The sequence below is a fragment of the Zea mays genome, chromosome 3 (assembly GCF_902167145.1).
Source record: "Zea mays cultivar B73 chromosome 3, Zm-B73-REFERENCE-NAM-5.0, whole genome shotgun sequence".
In the NCBI taxonomy this organism is placed as follows: domain Eukaryota; kingdom Viridiplantae; phylum Streptophyta; class Magnoliopsida; order Poales; family Poaceae; genus Zea; species Zea mays.
The window spans coordinates 105,843,461-105,861,621 of record NC_050098.1 but is presented as its reverse complement, the minus strand read 5'-3'; the positions used below and the strand labels follow the sequence as shown (position 1 = coordinate 105,861,621).

General features: G+C 41.6%; 1 long non-coding RNA gene across 2 annotated transcripts; it reads left to right on the top strand.

Moving 5' to 3' along the window:
• The first annotated feature begins 995 nt into the window (after nt 1-995).
• On the top strand, nt 996-3,543 carry LOC103650318 (uncharacterized). 2 transcript variants are annotated; one of them, XR_004857176.1, is made up of 2 exons: nt 996-1,869; nt 3,230-3,543. It is a non-coding gene; the product is annotated as an uncharacterized lncRNA (long non-coding RNA). The 2 variants fall into 2 exon arrangements; XR_564068.3 differs by having other exon boundaries at nt 1,013-1,889; nt 3,230-3,526.
• The last annotated feature ends 14,618 nt before the right edge of the window (nt 3,544-18,161 follow it).

Genomic DNA, 18,161 nt, shown 5'->3' with positions numbered 1-18,161 from the left:
ATTCCGCTCGACAACGAGTATGGATTTAAGCACGTGATATCAGTAAATAAAATGGACACTAAGGTCTAATTATCTTCATCTATCACGATTTTGATATCTTGTCTGTCTCCATCTGTCTAAATTGCCCTAATTTATTTTTTTAGTAATCTTTCGAAACATCAAATCTAGTATCGTTTGGGGTTAACCATCGACATCTTGCCCCCAAACTATAATCTTCGAAATCAAATGTGGTTCCTTAAAAAATCATTTGAAATTCTTTCACGCTTGCGTCACAAGAGTCTATCTGTGGCCTGGCATCGTGATGCGTGTGGCGGGTGCAAAATCCGTGTTTGGACAGCGCACAGCCTCTCCCCCATGAAATAATGCATGTTGTCGCTTCTGAAAGAATCACACTTTCGATGCCGCATTGATCTCGCATATTTATTTCGCGATATGTCGAGTCTTGTGCCGGTTTGAAATTTATAGATTAGAGAATACAAATTCGGAAGCTCGACCCACTCTGATGATTTTTATCCAGAACAAATTAAGTAGAACTCGACAACTAAAGTTTTTGGTGCAAAATAATTCCGTCTCTGCTCGTCAGCTGAGAAATTGTGTCCGAGGATTTATAATTGAGATTTGAGTCTCTAATAAATTATCTATGGTAGAGCGATCAGGTGTTCGAGTGGTAGATGAAAGTATCTGATTTTAAATTGTGTTAGACTCAGTTTATACTAGTATAACCGATATCATTTTGGTTTATCTTGTTTGTATCTCGTTCTACGCTCGAATTCCAGAACACTATCGTATATACCTTTGACTACTGGCAAAATCAGTCTCAAATATTATGGCTGATGTGCTTTTGTTCGGTTCATTTGCATCTCGTTTTGATCTAAATCTTAGAACACGGATGTATACATGTTTTTTTTTGCATCAGAAGAAATATTTTCTCAGATATTTTTAGCCAACCCTATCCTCCCACCTAGCCTTATCTCTGTGTTCAGATTTTTTTTGACGCCACACAATCTCGTACGGCACAGAAAAATCTGGCCGTCTTCATCTACTTCACGGCCGCGTCGCTCAGCCTGGAAAAATCCCGCCGCCGAAGACCCTGTCTTCTCCACAAGCCGCGCGCCGTCTTCCCAGCAAGCCCTAGCCGCGTCTCTCTCTCCCTCGTCTTCTTCCCCACGACCGCGCGCGCCCCTGGTCCAAGCTCCCTGCTTCCTTGCTGCGCTCCCCCGGCAGCGCTCCATCTCTCCCTCACGGTGCTCCGGCTCGGCCTCCATCTCCAGCTCGCTTCTCCCCCGTTCCTCCATGGCCGCGCGCCTGGCATCCGCTCGCCATGGAGCTCCCGCGCGCGCCCCATTTTCCATGGCGCTCGGCCGCGCAGAGTCTTCATCGGACATGGCGCCTCATCGTCGCTGCTCCCAGCCCTATGTACGACGCCTCCCCTCCAGCTTCAGCACGGCGCACCTCCTCATGGCCGCACCTCTCCCTGCTCGGCATCAACGTCGACCGTGCCTTGCCAACGGGGCTCACCCATGTTGGCCATGCCTCCCAACTCCGTTCTTGGATCGGCTGAGCTCCTAGGCACCACCTCGCTGCCGCTCTAGATGTTGTGCTTGGCCCTCCGTGATGTTCACCCAGTGAGCAGCAACAGCTCCGCGAACTAGTCCTCCACATGTCGTTAGGGTCTGCTACACCTTCCCTGTCGCCGTGGAGACCGTGTCTCCCTGCTCCACAGTGCCCTTCACCATCTGTCATCGCAACAACAGCCCCCTTGCTCCTCGTCGTCATGTCGTCATTGCTCACCTTGTCGGGACACCTCCCCTCACACTCAGACGCTCGTCAGGGACCCCATCGTCGACCACTTTTGTTCTACGTCGCCAGGTCCGTGTTTCAGATAGCAGGTGTGGTGTTCAAATGTTAACTTATGATCGGCATTGTTTTGATCCATGTGTAGTGATCTGTGTTTTCCCTATGATGGTATGTGTGAATCGCAGTATACGATTGGCATAGAAAGCTAGATGGTGTACGCAGTGAAGTGAGTAAGTGACGCTTGTTAGGTGTTCGGTGTTATGCTTGAACCCGTGATCGTCGTGGTTCTTGTAGAATTTGGCCTAAGGTGTGGTGAGCTAGGTTGTTATTTTGTTAGTTGGTTTGGGTCGGTAAGCTGGTCTATTATTTTTGTTAGCTAAATTGTTAGATGGATGAAGCGAATGATGTGGTCGGTAGGATCAATCGATGCCGCTTGAGGTTAGTTGATTTTTGTTTGTGTGGTGAAATTAGCTCTAGTGTAGCACTCTTCGGATGTTCGTTAAAATGAGTGAAGTATAGATCATCGTCGAATTGCTATTATCAAATTGTTTTGGTATTGGTAAGTAGATGGGTTATTCATGATAGTTGGATCATTGAATAAATTAGTGTGTTAGTGCGATGATCCTTTACTTAGCAGAAGTGCGCTTGATAATTATGGCTAGATCCGTTGTCGTGTTGGTGTATTGTTCCATGGCAATATAATTGTTTTTAGAATTATAAAGTAGTCGCGTCGGAGGTTGTAGTCTAGAATTTTGAGGCAAATTTATGCGAAGAATATTGGTAAGCATGAGTGATGTTTGATGAAGTCGATGATTTGCTCTGATAGTCATTATATTCTATATTTAGTAATAGATTAGATGTCATGAATGAATGTTGATCATTACTCGAGTATTTTAACGTGAATAGCATCGACAAGTATGTTTCGGTTAAAATATGAGGATTTCATGATAGAGGGTGTATATCAATGTTTTAAAGCTTTTGTGGATAAAAATGCTCTCACAAGATTATATGTTGTCTGATAATGCCCAACCAGCTAGATCGAATAGTGCGATGCCCTATTCGGTTAGTGTGGAATTCAAGTTAGTTTAGAAACGCGATCTAAAAGGTTAGTCAAATTATTTCTATTTTTTTGTTCTAAGTCATGGGTGTTCGGTAATGGTGAGCCAAGGTATAATTAATATTTTGGTGTTCTAGGCTAGCTAATAAAGGTATAGGCCTTGTTTAGAATTGAATATTTCTTGATATTTGAGTTAGATCCAAATAAGCTAGAGCAATGAGATTATGGTGCTTAGTCATTTACCGATATCTAGCGTTTGCTCGTGAGTGTTGTAAGGCCTCACCATTAAGTGTTTTATTTCTCTTTTGTGTAGCATCATATTATCTCGTGCCATTCCTCTGAATGTTCATAAATGCGCATTTTTCATTTCATTAGGTGCACTAGTTATGCACGTGATGCGGAAGACGAGCCAAGTTGACCCCAAGATGACGTAATGGGTGGACTACTCCGCATGGTGATGCTGATGGACGAATTTAAGGACGGATGACCTGATCAAGTGCCAGGACAAGGATGATCATCAAGAGATCGTCGTCTTACCCACACTAACGCAGTGTTATTCCAAGCAAGCCCCGGTGTATTTACCCTTTTCCTTGCTATTTCAAACTCTTTATCACTTGGAATGATGCATTAGGTGATAGGAGTTGGGTGATAAACAATTGTTGCATTTCCTTCCTTGGAACTGTTTACCATTCCTTGATACCTGTTTTACTTAAAAGTTTTCTGATGCTTAGTCTTGCCTTAGAAAACAAAATGGTTTGTTTTAAACAAATATGATGCTTCATGTGGGATGGGAACTTTTCAAAAGAAAAGACTTGATGGTGAATCCATCATGGCCATGGTGGGTTCAACATCGGAAAAGATGTACCTCTGCCAGATACCAAACTTTGGGTTTTAAATAATAAAGACGAGACCAGGCGGTTGACTTGCAAGAGAAGGAAGTCTTGGTGTAGTGTCTCCGTCTGAGTCGATTAAGGACCATGTCGATGTGGGCCTGCTGACCGAGGACCCTTTAACTGGCCACATGCCTCGTCATGGGTAAGCTTTGCCCCGGTCAGACCAATACCAGAAAGGCCAACACGCAATGGGAGTGGAGAGATGATGAGAGTAGCGTGTACCCTCCATGGCAAGAGGCTAGATGGTGGTGTATCTGTGCTCTCGGTTTGCGTGAACTCGGTCTGGTCTTGAGAAACCCGGTGGCGAGTTGATATATGCAAGGGTTAAGTGCTACATATGTCGTGTGGTTGGAGATCCTGAGCTGAGTATTAATCGATTCGAATCGCCGTTACTTCTTGGACATGAAGACTTGGTCACTGACTTACACGTAGCAATCCAGTGAGCTGAAGGGATGATAAAAGAGCGGCTAGTATAGGCCAAGTGCTTGAATTAGGATAGAAAGAACTCTAGATGCAAGTAACTTTACTTAACCTAACAAGTAAAATGAATTCTTAAGGATCCACTCATAGTAAGCTTTTCTGCAAAAGAGTCTTTGAACCTTGATAAGCTTTACCTTGATTCCCAAAAGCCAGCATATCCTTGAGAGTCTTTTTTCCTTAGACGGGTAAGACTTGCGAAAGTACACTTTGTACTCTGGATTTTCGAACCCATGTTGTTGCAGGTACTAGATTTGTTATGCTGTTGATGGTGCTAAGCGCCAGTGGGCACGGCCTTCTTATAAGTCTAAGTAACTCTTCTATACTTCTTATTGAGGATGGTCACTTAAGCTAGCATATATTTCAAACTTATAAATAATTTCCAACATTTCATAGTTTATTGCTTTGAACCACTTTTGTAATCACTCCGATAAATATAATCTAAATTTGTTGTAACTTGTAACTTTTATAATAAAGAAATTCCACTGCAAAAATGTTGGTGTGTGATTTGTGTTTACTTAATCTTGCAATCCTGGTTGTAAGTGGTTTCTCCGGGGTCCTTGGGACACTCGGACGGATCATGTTAAGTTATTTGGTGCACATGCATAGCCGTCTGAGGTCTTTAAGACAAGGGCAGGTGCATGTGGGCCCAATAACTTGGGAGGTTCTGCCACAGCTGGTATCAGAGCGAGATTAAGTTTATACGGTCACATACGTATTTTCAAAACAAAGTTTTGGTTTTAGAAAAGCTATTTTCAACTAAACACATTGTTTGACTTTGCAAAACAGCTTTGAAAAAAAACTATAATGCTAGCGACATCCTCTGTTAAGCCCTAAATTAAGGACTATCAGGTGGCTTAGTTCAAAACACTAACCCACAACTGGGGGCATTGGATACATGTGTAATGTTGTTTTTGGGGCCATTCAGTTTTAAATGGATCGACGCTCAAGGTAAGGTGAGATGTGAGAGCATGACCGAACAAACGTCGGTCTAGGGGAGAGCATAAAAAAGCGCTTGACTATATACATGTTCTACATATGTATATATGAAAGTTGCATTGTGGAGTATTTACTTTTCTAGGAATTCAGTACCCCATGGATGTGTATGGGTATACAAACATGGGAATACTGAGAAGTGTAATGTACTCGCAACGACACACCTATGCTCAAGTAAAAAGGTGACTTGCCATAATGGGCTGCCCTATGGTTAAAGTGTGGCAGCGACGCCTATGAGTGGCTCGATGCTTAATGTAGAGTTGGCCTCCATATAGAAATATATGGAGTATAAACTGTGATAAATTGTCATGTGTGAATCTTGCATCATGGGAAATCGGGTTGTGATGGAATTTTCTACAGGTACATTAACCTCGAAAACGTATGTGTAGGTGACGACTAGCAAAATACCAAGAGAGTCGTAAGTATGCCACCGAGATAGAAAGGTATTGCCACATTAGATTGGCAAAAATTTGTGAGGACGCATAGGACGAGCATGCATCCTGATTGTTGCATCATGTTTGTCACCTATACATTCAAAATGCTTCTCTCATCCTTATTCCAGTAACCAGTGATTGTAGATAATGTGGTGTTTTAGAGATTCGTGTTTAGATGGCTTCCAGTTTTTCTTAACTGGACCATTAGTGCAAATGGTGTTTATTTTTGTATTTGATGTGCCGATAAAATGTCTATGACCTATTTGCCTAAACCCTAAACTAGGCCATGTTCGTATTTAGTGAACCATGACCCAAATTTGAATTTTCCGTTATCCCTCCCTGACCAAACTCATGCAAATAAATGTTTAGATAATTTCTTTGTTGGACATAAAGTGTACTCGGGCTTAAAACAAGAATATCGAGTCATGTTTCCTTCCAAAACCATTGCCTTGTTCGATTTGTGCAAACTGATATCTCTCTTCTACTTTGTATCTTCTTGGGGATCATGTCGATATTTTATCAACCTAACCTAGGAAAGACATGTCCGATCATTTTTCTTGAGTTTGATGCCTTTGGTTTCCCCATATCTATCAAATGCCTACCAACTTAATCTTATGATTGTTTTCCTTCCATATCAAATTAGATACTAATCCTTGACCTTGTAATCTATGCGACGAGCATATAAATATGCTTGGGCTGAAGTAACAGTCTCCCATCGTACTCATTCATCAACCAATTTAGGTTATGGCCATGCCTTGTTCATTTCATCAGGCCATTATCTATTTGGCTCTCTACTTGTAATCATTCTTACAGGTGGAGTATATCTTTGTATACTATCACCTTGCTCAATCTATTTGTGTGGCGCGAGATTTCTTATTGGTTACATCTGGTAATGGTGTTATGACTAAAACCGATGGTGCCGCAACGAAATCGAGGGCCTCCTGTGGATGCATACACAAGGTTGCGCTACTTGGCAGCACTGGTATCACAGTTAGTAGTCATAATCCATTATGAGACTATATCGATATGTTATCTCTGCACAAATTATTCTTACCGCGTGAGATTCATTATTGGTGCTAGTTCGGTAATGGTGTCACGATTAATGACTTATGGTGCCGTCGTGAAACTGAGAGCCACCTGTGAATGCGCACACAGGATTGTGCTACTCATCGGATGCTGGTATCAAGGTCTTTGGTCATGATCCATTATGGAACTACCCTAATATGTTATCTTCCATAGATCTCTTCCTTGAAACGATTTTGGTGTTGTTTGTCGAAGTGACCAAGCAACATCTATCATGACTATTGGATCAAAAGAGCACACCACTTTGATGTGTTCTTTAATAAATTCACTACCAATTCAGAAGTCTACTTAAAAAATCATCAGAACCCGTCTATGTCAAATCGTGGGATAAGAATCACCTCTTTCATGTGTGGTCTCTTCCCGCTTGACTTTGGTAGTGACTGCACGCATACAAGCTCCCTTTGCATGCTTTGTTATAAAGGTGAAGCCTTGGAGCTTTTTAGTGTTGGAAGATAGCTGATTAGTTCTCAAAATGGAGATTGGCTTTACCTGCCACTGAGATGCAGGAGTTTGTCCATTCGCTCTCTTGTTTGAATCGTACATTTTCTAAGCAAGTAGAGCATGGATGAACAAATTTGATCAAGTCGATCTCTATCCAAATACGAGACCTCTGACCAATGAAATTGAACTCTTGAACCCTACTTTGTCGATGGATAATACAAAGACTTGCTAGGTGTTAATGGTAGTTCAACAAGTTGGTTTTACTAACTTGTAACTACCCGATGAACAAACGTTGAGTTTAGAGATCGTTTTATCGAATTGTATGAACTCACTTTGGTTCAACCCATCCTAAGGAAGTACTTGCAAGAATCAAGTTAAGTCTACTGGTAACCACCTAATCATCGCTCTAGTCATGCGTCGATTGCCTCACGTGTGCTTTTCTAGCATGAGTAATCAGGTCGAGTCATGCTTAGTGCACGATAAAGTGGATTGATTGTGAAGTCAACATTTGTTGATTATCTTCACTAATGTGTTCCTCAAATTTTTATTACCTTCCTGGAACTTGAATTCCTCAAATGATCACTTGTTAGCAAACCTCCTTCTGTGTGTTTTACCCAAGAGGTTGCAACTAATTCTGTTTGTGTAAAGTCGCATATCTACCGCTCGCCCAACAGACTCAGCTAGTACAGTGTCATCAGAAAAAGCAAACTGCACACATGGAACCTTATGTGTTCTTCTGGCAGTCATCGTCTCTATTGGTGGACATCTCTAAATTAGCTTAAGGTGATACATGTTATGTCCACTAAAGAAACAACCTCCTGAGACACTCGCCTTTGCTTGGAACTGTCTTATGATTATCGCTGATATGGACATGGGTTACATGCTTCTCTACTTTTAGAAGTCTTTCGTTCTGAATCTCGGGACGAGATTCTTTTAAGGGGGAGGGCAATAAGATGTAACACCCCTGGTGTTACTGGCACTAAAATTTGAGCATGACATCATATGCATTGACATTTCATTTTGTTTGTCACACCTAGAATGCATTCACTAGGTAAAATTTCAAAACATGTGTGATGTGGTGACTTGAAGTGTACTTAACCCTAGGGTAGGAAAACCAACCCTAGGATTAGGGCATATGAATAATAGTAAGCCAAAAAGGAGTAATATCTCAAAAGTCATTGAAAATATTCATAAGAAATCAAGAGTGATGGATTTGAGTGGCACAAAAACCCTAGAGTGCCCAAAACCCTAAAAGAAACCCTAGAAAACCCTAAATTGTGACCTATGAAGTGAATTCAAATTCTATACACTTTTGGACCAAAGTGCAAATATCAAAGTGGTAGAACATTAAAAACTAAGTAACTTTTACATTGAAGGATTTTCAAGTATGGTGGAGCAAATTAGAGAAAATGGCAAAAGTTCACAAGTGCTTCCAAAATTGGAACCCTAAGCGCAAGTGACATTAAGTCAACTTTGGGCTCTTGTAACTTTTGATCCATAAGGATTTTGTGATAGGCCATCATAACAAAGTTGTAGATCTACTATAGGGGTACAAGTTCAATTGAGAAACCTAACCCTAAAACCCTATGAGATCTGATGAAAAACACACCCCAAAACAGAGCTAGCAGAACTCTGAATTTTCAAACAGAGAACAGTAATCTGAAAACTTACAATGTAGTGTGTCGAGCTAGGTTTGAAGTCCTTTTGTGACCAATCTAGGGGGTTTAAGGTTGTGAGTTATGTAGACCAAATAAACACCATCAGAAGGTGATTAAGTGTTCTTAAGACAAGTGGTCTTGATCCTGTGCAAAAATTAGGGAAAATGGTGCTCAAAGTCGGGTTGTCAGGCTTATGGATTTAGACTGACAAACAGGCAGATCTACTCTGAATTTCTGCCTGTCTGCTCAAATTTTGAGGCCTAGAAGAAGCTATTCTGTGTGACTTGGTGCCAGGTTGGTTATAGCAAAGTTGGAGAGCTATTATTCATGAGTAAGTTTTATTAGGAGACACTGGCTTGATGTCATGTAGATTTAGAAGATAAGGGTGCTCAAACTGTTTTTGCCGAAAAGGGAGAAATCAGCTGAAGGCTAAAGATTGAAGTTCAGAAAATCGAAATGGTATCACTGTGATGCAGTTGATTTTTAGGCACTATAACTTGTAATCTATGAGATTTGGGTCCAAGAAACCTATAGTAACATTTTAGGTCCTTGATTAGTGAACAAGTTCTATTAATGGTGACTGACTTGTTCTTAATCAAAATAAGGAGAAAAGGCTGACTGAAGAAGGGAGGATCAGTCAAGTGTTGTAGATTCTAAGGTGCTGAAATATCTATCTTTGATATTTATTCTCCTTGTCGTGTCTTACATTGGAATAGAGTGAAGATAAATATGAGGAGATGGCAGGGATGTTCAGAACTTTGGTCATCATTGAAATATCACCAAGTCTGAAATATCTACTACAGTTCCATCTTATCTCTACCCCCTTCCATGGATAAACTTCCCCATGCCTTGTTGTGCTCTGGAAACCGACGTGGGACTCCAGGGTTGAGCCATGCCTCCACATCCATGCAATCTTTGACATCCCCAAAGTTTCCCTTGCTGTCATCCCAAGAAGCCATCCATCCCTTGATCTTTTCACTACCTATTTAAGAGTAACCGAGGGGAAGAAGCAAGAGCAAAGGAGAGATCCTTACCTCTGTTGTAAACCATGGTGTCTAGCTTCAACGTAGTTCTGTTGCCTTCATTTCCCCAAACTATACCCTGGATGCGCCCAACTTCCTTGGTCAAGTGACTCAACGTGTCTGGTGACCACGTCGCTGACGCCTCAGCCTCACGTGGCCAGGCGACTACGATATGGTTTGATGTATATGCATCCATGTTCTAGTGTCCTTATAGACTGGTGAAGCTCACCGAGGTATCCGTTTAATCTTTGCGGTCATAGTTTAGTTGGAACACGGGCTCGACGCCACTTGAACTGCTCCGGTTCAACCCACCAAAACTCAGTCGGTCATATGCCAATTCATGTAAGCGTCGTGTCGTCCGTATCTTGCTAGTGCTCCCCGCGCCCTTAATTCGAATCCTCCGGTGCTTGTATCGTCTGGGCAGATGCCACAGAACTGGGACCCCGTCGTAGGCGCGGTTAGGTCATTCTGGGGGTTTATAAGCTACATCCATGCCCATGGCTGCATGGTTTAGGTTAGAATTAGGTTTGACAGGTATCTAATGGGTGCTCGGGCTCTCCACCGCCGTGGCGTGGCAGGGAGGTTCGTCCACGCCGCCGGTCGAAATTGAGGACTCAATTTTGAAGGACAACGAACATAGGAGGGGCAGATAGTAATTTGTCGGTGACACATTGAAATCGTACGAGGGCTTCCTTTCAGATATTTAAATCGACAGGGGCCTTTGTGCAAATCTACCCGCGCAGTCGCAGGCGCGCCCGAGTTCTGTGTAGACCTGGGCCGACTAGGCTGGTTTCGGCCCAACAGCTCGAGTTCTGTGTAGATCTGGGCCGGCTGGGCTGGTTTCGGCCCAATACTGTTGATAGTTTCTCCTTTTCTTTTTCTGATTAAGTTTGGAAATCCATTGGAAATTCTAGAAAAATGATAAAAATATGGGACCAATTTTACTAGACTTCTAAATTCCTCTAGTATTTTATAAAATAGTTCCAAGATTTTTAGTCCCAACCATGAATTATTTAGCATTTAAAGATGTCTAAATCTAGACTTTTAGAATTTTAGAAGTAAGCTGGAAACTTCAAAAAACATAAAACTTTTTTGGTAAGCTTAATATGATAATTAAAGCTCTTGGGTGAAGTTTGGCATGTTTTGGACATTGTTTGATCTCGAACCCAAAACCCTAGCTTCCTAAGGTAGAACTTGCCTAACCCTAATAGAATTTTTACCTGAGTCACTAGGGTTTCCTGAGTTAGTACCATATTAGGGTTAGGCAAATTCTACCTTAGGACGCTATGGTTTTGGGTTCAAGATCAAACAATGTCCACAACAAGCCAAACTTCACCCAAGGGCTTTAATTATCATATTAAGCTTACCCAAAAAGTTTTATGATTTTGGAGTTACCAACTTACTTCTAAAATTCTAAAAGACTAGATTTAGGCATCTTTAAATGCTAAATAATTCATGGTTGGGACTAAAAATCTTGGAACTATTTTTATTAAATACTAGAGGAATTTAGAAGTCTAGTAAAATTGGTCCCATATTTTTATCATTTTTTCTAGAATTTCCTATGGATTTACAAACTTAATTAGAAAAAGAAAAGGAGAAACTATCAACAGTGTTGGGCCGAAACCAGCCCAGCCGGCCCAGGTCTACACAGAACTCGGGCGCACCCGTGATCGTGAGGGTAGATTTGCGCAAAGGCCCCTGTCGGTTTAAATATTATGAAAGGAATCCCTCGACCGATTTCAATGTGTCACTAACACATTACTCTCTGCCCCTCCTAAGTTCCTTGTCTTTCAAAATTGAGTCCTCGATTCCAGCCGGTGGCACGGACGAACCTCCGTGCCACGCCATGGGGGTGGAGAGCCCGAGCACCCATTATATACCTGCCAGACCTAATTCTAACCTAAACCGAGCAGCCATGTGCATGGATGTAGCTTATAAACCCCCAGAATGACCTAACCGCGCCTACGACGGGGTCCCGGTTCCGTGGCGTCTGCCCAGATGATACAAGCACCAGAGGATTCGAATTAAGGGCACGGGGAGCACTAGCAGGATACGGACGACGCGACGCTTACATGAATTGGCATCTGACCGACTGAGTTTTAGTGGGTTAACATCGGAGCAGTTCAAGTGGCGTCGATCCCGTGTTCCAACTAAATTATGACCGCAAAGACTAAACGGATACCTCGGTGAGCTTCACCAGTCTATAAGGACACTAGAACATGGATGCATATACGTCGAACCATACCGTAGTCGCTTTGCCACGTGAGGCTGAGGCGTCGGCGACGTGGTCACCAGACACGTTGAGTCACTTGACCAAGGAAGTTGGGAGCATCCAGGGTATAGTTTGGCGAAAGGAAGGCAACAGAACTACGTTGAAGCTACACACCGTGGTTGACAATAGAGGTAAGGGTCTCTCCTTTGCTCTTGCTTCTTCCCCTCGGTTACTCTTAAATAGGCAGTAAAAAGATCAAGGGATGGCTAGCTTCTTAGGATTACAGCATGGGGAACTTTGGGGATGTCAGAGATTGCATGGATATGGAGGCGTGGCTCAACCCTGGAGTCCTACGTCGGTTTCTAGAGCACATCAAGCCATGGGGAAGTTTATCCATGGAAGGGGGGTAGAGATAAGATGGCACTGTATTAGATATTTCAGACTTGGTGATATTTCAGTGATGACCAAAGTTCTGAACATCCCTGCCATCTCCTCATCTTTATCTTCACTCTATTCCAAAGTAAGACACGGCAAGGAGAATAAATATCAAAGATAGATATTTTAGCACCTTAGAATCTACAGCACTTGACTGATCCTCCCTTCTTCAGTCAGCCTTTTCTCCTTATTTTGATTAAGAGAACTTGTTCACTAATCCAAAACCTAAAAAGTTACTATAAGTTTCTTGGACCCAAATCTCATAGATTACAAGTTATAGTGCCCAAAAATCAACTGCATCACACTGGTACCATTTCGATTTTCTGAACTTCAGCCTTCAGCTGATTTCTCCCTTTTCGGCAGAGACAGTTTGAGCACCCTTATCTTCTAAATCTACATGACATCAAGCCAGTGTCTCCTAATAAAACTTACTCATGAGTAATAGCTCTCCAACTTTGCTTTAACCAACCTAGCACCAAGTCACACAGAATAGCTTCTGCCAGGCCTCAAAATTTGAGCAGACAGGCAGAAATTCAGAGTAGATCTGCATGTTCGTCAGTCCAAATCCATAAGCCTTACAGACCGACTTTGAGCACCATTTTCCCTAATTTTTGCACAGGATCAAGACCACTTGTCTTAAGAACACTTAATCACCTTCTGATGTTCTCTATTTGGTCTACATAACTCACAACCTTAAACCCCCTAGATTGGTCATAAAAGGACTTCAAACCTAGCTCGACACACTGCATTATAGTTTTCAGATTACTGTTCTCTGTCTGAAAATTCAGAGTTCTGCTAGCTCTATTTTGGGGTGTGTTTTTCATCAGATTTCATAGGGTATTAGGGTTAGGTTTCTCAATTGAACTTGTACCCCTATAGTAGCTCTACAACTTTGTTCTGATGGCCTATCACAAAATCCTTATGGATCAAAAGTTACAAGAGCCCAAAGTTGACTTAATGTCACTTGCTCTTAGGGTTCCAATTTTGGAAGCACTTGTGAAATTTTGCCATTTTCTCCAATTTGCTCCACCATACTTGAAAATCCTCCAATGTAAAAGTTACTTAGTTTTTAATTTTCTACCACTTTGATATTTTCACTTTGGTCCAAAAGTGTATAGAATTTGAATTCACTTCATAGGTCACAATTTAGGGTTTTCTAGGGTTTCTTTTAGGGTTTTGGGCACTCTAGGGTTTTTGTGCCACTCAAATTCATCACTCTTGATCTCCTATGAATATTTCCAATGACTTTTGAGATATTACTCCTTTTTGGCTTACTATTACCCATATGCCCTAATCCCAGGATTGGTTATCCTACCCTAGGGTTAAGTACGATTCAAGTCACCACATCACACAGGTTTTGAAATTTTACCTAGTGAATGCATTCTAGGTGCGACAAACAAAATGAAATGACAATGCATATGATGTCATGCTCAAATTTTGGTGTCAATAACACCAGGGTGTTACAATTTATATTTGATAGTGTTGAATTAAATGTTATAGTTAATCTTGTTTGTCGTAAACGTGATATCTTTTTGACGTCTCTTTTTTCTCTCGTGACCGTAGAAGAGAGCTCTATTTCACACTGCATGTTTCTATAATATTTTATCTTGTATGGTGCATTGTTCTTATGCATGTATATGTTTGTTTTTGCCTATTTGTTTTCGTTATGCATCACGAATAGATTGCGACCCGTTTTCGAGCTTCGAGGAATCGACAGATCAAGCGTAGGCGACCAAGTGATCTAGCTCTTTGAGTTCTACTAAGTTGAAGAACCTGAGCATCTGTTTGGTGAAGGCAAGTGTCCCTTGACCCATCCATGTCCTACTCATTTTATAATTCACTCCCCACATTTACACAATTTGTACCTAAGGATTGACTAGCTTTTGTTTATCTTGTCCTTGTTTACCTATATGGGTTGGGTTATTTTGGTTTAGCTGTATGCTAGTGCTTCACATTAATCAATGAACATGATGAGATTATTTATGATACGTTGTTTTCCCTTTTAATTATGTTGATGATACTATGACATTTAAGGGGACTCGAGCAGTTTCTCGAGTGCCTCTCCGTAAGGACTGGTTCGTTGGATGATCGCCCGACAAAACAGTGCAACCATGAGGGTGGTATGGGACTCCCTTGGCCAAGTAATTAGGGAAGTCTTATGTTGGGTGCTGGTTTTGATCATTGGGGAACGGAGGCATCTGTTATGGCTCATGTATTCTCGCTCAGGGATTTTGGTACGGGCATCATCCCATGGCTTTCCCTGAGGGCGGAGGTATAGGTTTGGTACGTAAGATATTCTCTATGCGATGGTCATTTCCAACATTCGCATAGTGAGGACCCTAGGGAAAAGCCACGTAGTGAGACCCTGCTAGGTCACCTTGGTAGTGATCAATGGAGAGTCATGATCTCCGGGTAGCCCGGGAATCACAGCTCATGGGTAAAGTGTGCAACCTCTGCAGAGTGTTATGAAACTGATATATCAGCCGTGCTCGTGGTTATTAGTGGCTAAGGGAGCTCCATTGATTAGAGACACATTGATTAGAGATGTTTGGTTTACAGGTGATGATGAGGATAATGCTGGTTTTGATTATGATTATGGTAATGGTTTCAGGTATTTTTTCCGTTTGGAAAGGGTACTTTTGGGTTAACAACTTGGGTTAATGCTAAAACTTGGCTCTCTACTAGTAATAATAATTTGACCAACTAAAAGCAACTGCTTGACCTTAACCCCACATAAAGCTAGTATACTATAGCCAAACGGGACGACTGCTGAGTATGTTGATGTGTACTCACCCTTGCTTTACACACCAAACCCCCCATGTTGTCCACGTTGCAACCACTACTCAGGAGAATATGAATACGTGGAGGAGGACATCCCGGAGTTCCAAGAGTACGATGAGTTCTAGATGTGGGTTAGCGGCAAACCCCCAGTCGGCTGCCTGTGAAGGCCGTGTGTATCTACGTTTCATTTTCGCACTTTGATAATTGTTATTGACTATGTGGATGTCTCGGACATCATGATGTAATTAACTATTACCCTCTTTTATGTTATTTCGAGCACTGTGTGGTGATGTCCGATTATGTAACTGTTGTGTACGTGAATTACTGATCCTGGCACGTACATGGTTCACATTCGGTTTGCCTTCTAAAACCGGGTGTGACATAAGTGGTATCAAAGTCGTGCTGACTTTAGGACCGCTAGCCTAGAGTAGCATTGGTTGTTTTAAGGACTTATTGATTATTACTTCACCTCATCCTTGATTCTGGTTCAAAATATTAGTCACCTCGACTAATTCTATGTTGTGCTCCTATATGCCCCCTTGCTAAAAGTATTTTATTCTAGTATGGTCTATACTTCTCTCAATCTATTAGATCTGATCTCACTCTTGTTCTTGAGAAATCTTTGTAGATGCCACCTGACCATAACATTTTTGTCTGTTCGAATTCTTCCCTCTTGCATCCTTAAATTGCTACCCTTTGACTATCTTTATTCCCTTAGTATTGCATTGCATGTACTACTAGATTCTTCAATACTCCTGTTTCAAATATTTACATCTAAATTTTTTCTGCCTACTTAAACATTCCAGTTTATATGTCCATGACCTTTTTGTCTTCTGAGATCCCTTCCTATTCCATTGCTAAGTCGTTATCCTTTGGCTCTTTCTATTCCCTTACCTTGGTATGTCCGTATCCTTGGAATCTTGCATACTATTATATTTTTATGTATGCTTATTTTCATACCCCAATGACTGTTCAAGATGTTTCAGTTAACAAGTCCTTGACCACCTTTGTTTCTTAATGATCAATGAGCGGTCATTTTATTTTGCACATCTGTGGTAATCTCGTTATTTCCCTGTAACTTCCCCACTTTGCGAGACTTGCCTTAACTCTATCCTTGGTTATGCTTTTCACGATTTTCATCCTTACCCTTGTCACATCTATATCTTACCCTAAAGCCTATATCATACTTGTCCTCTAAAACCTTCTCTCTTCCATCTCAATTTTAGAGTTGTATTTCACCTATTTTCTCTTGGTCGTGTCCTTTTCCTTGTCATTTGCGAGTTTTTAACTCCATCCTTGTTGTGCTCTGGTTGGGTATTACCTTTACCCTTCTCATCTCATGATCCTACCTTGGTGATTACACTATGTTCATTATCTAAAACCTCCAATCTCCCATCTCAGTTCAAGAGTGGCGCCTTACTTATCTCACCCGTGGTTATATCATATTCCTTACCACTTGCAAGACTTATCTTAACTCTATTCTTGGTTGTACCTGTATTCTTGGTTTTTATGCACATTTACCTCTTCCTTTACATCCTTTTTTGTTATCACCTTGACCCTTGACATCCATGACGCTTACCCAAATTGCAAAGACTCACCTCTTCCATTTCAATCGGGGAGTGTTGTTGTCCCTATCCCGCTCTTGTTCGTTTTCTTTTCCTTTGTCGCGTGGCAAGTCTTGTCTTACCTTAACTCCATCCTTCGTTGAGCTTTTGTTCGATATCATCCTTACCTTTGCAATATGTGGATCTTACCTTGATACCTATCTTTGTGGCTGCTCTTTAAACCCTCTCTCTTCCACCTCAATTTGAGAGTGGCAATTCACCTATCTGGCCCTTGGTCGTACCTCCCCCTTGGCCACTTGCAAGTCTTGTCTTAACTTTGTCATTTGTTGTGCTTTTGTTTGTTACCCCCTTACCTTTGTAATCTCTAGATCTTTCCATGATGCTTATCTTATGCCTGCCCTTTGAAATATCATATTTCCCATCTTGATTTGAGAATGGTGTTTACCTACCCCGCCCTTGGTTGCATTCTCTCCCTTGTCAATTTGCTTTAGCTCCATCCTTTATTGTGCTCATGCCCCTATCCTACATGTTTTATTCTTCTCCTCATATTTTGATGGCCTTAAAGAAACAGTTTTCCTTTTTAACAAAAGACCATCATTTAACAAAAGACCACCATCTAGTTGATATTAATGTGTAGCTACGAGATGCTTGTTGTTGTGCGCTCGTGTTGTTTGTCTTTTTGTTATGACTAATTTGCTTCTTTGTGATGAGTGTTGATGTGTTATGGCCCTTGGTCCGCAATGTCATCAATTTACTAGGTGAGTGCCATAGAGTTAGGTAGTTCGATGCTCTCCCTTTTTTCTCTCTTTAATCCATCTATGCTTACCTTTTCTATTTATACCTTTCCCTCTTGCACCTGTGCATATCCCCAATGAAGATCAGAATCGACAACATCTTCACCAAGTGCATATCAACGCTCCTATTAAGGGGGTTAGTCGCTAACCCCAATGATGGCAATGCGATCAACATCAACCAACAACATCAAAGTGGTGCAGCGAAAGCGTGTGTGGGTCCTACCCCACAAGTCCAAGAGATCCTCAAGAGTTACGACAGTGGGTCATGAACATCTGAAGGTCAAATCACCCAGTCCACAAGTTAAGCTGGAAGAATCAAAGTTGAATCAAAAAGCGATGAAAACCAAGGAACCACTCTTGTTCTCTTGCTAGGCTCTTCTTGAATCTCGAGGGCGAGACCCTGAATTTGGGGGTATAAAATTTCTTTCCTAATATCCACCAAATTCAGATGTTACCCTCTTTCTTCCCTTTTTTATGGTGGAGAGTTATTTTGTTATATATAGGTGTGAGCCTAGT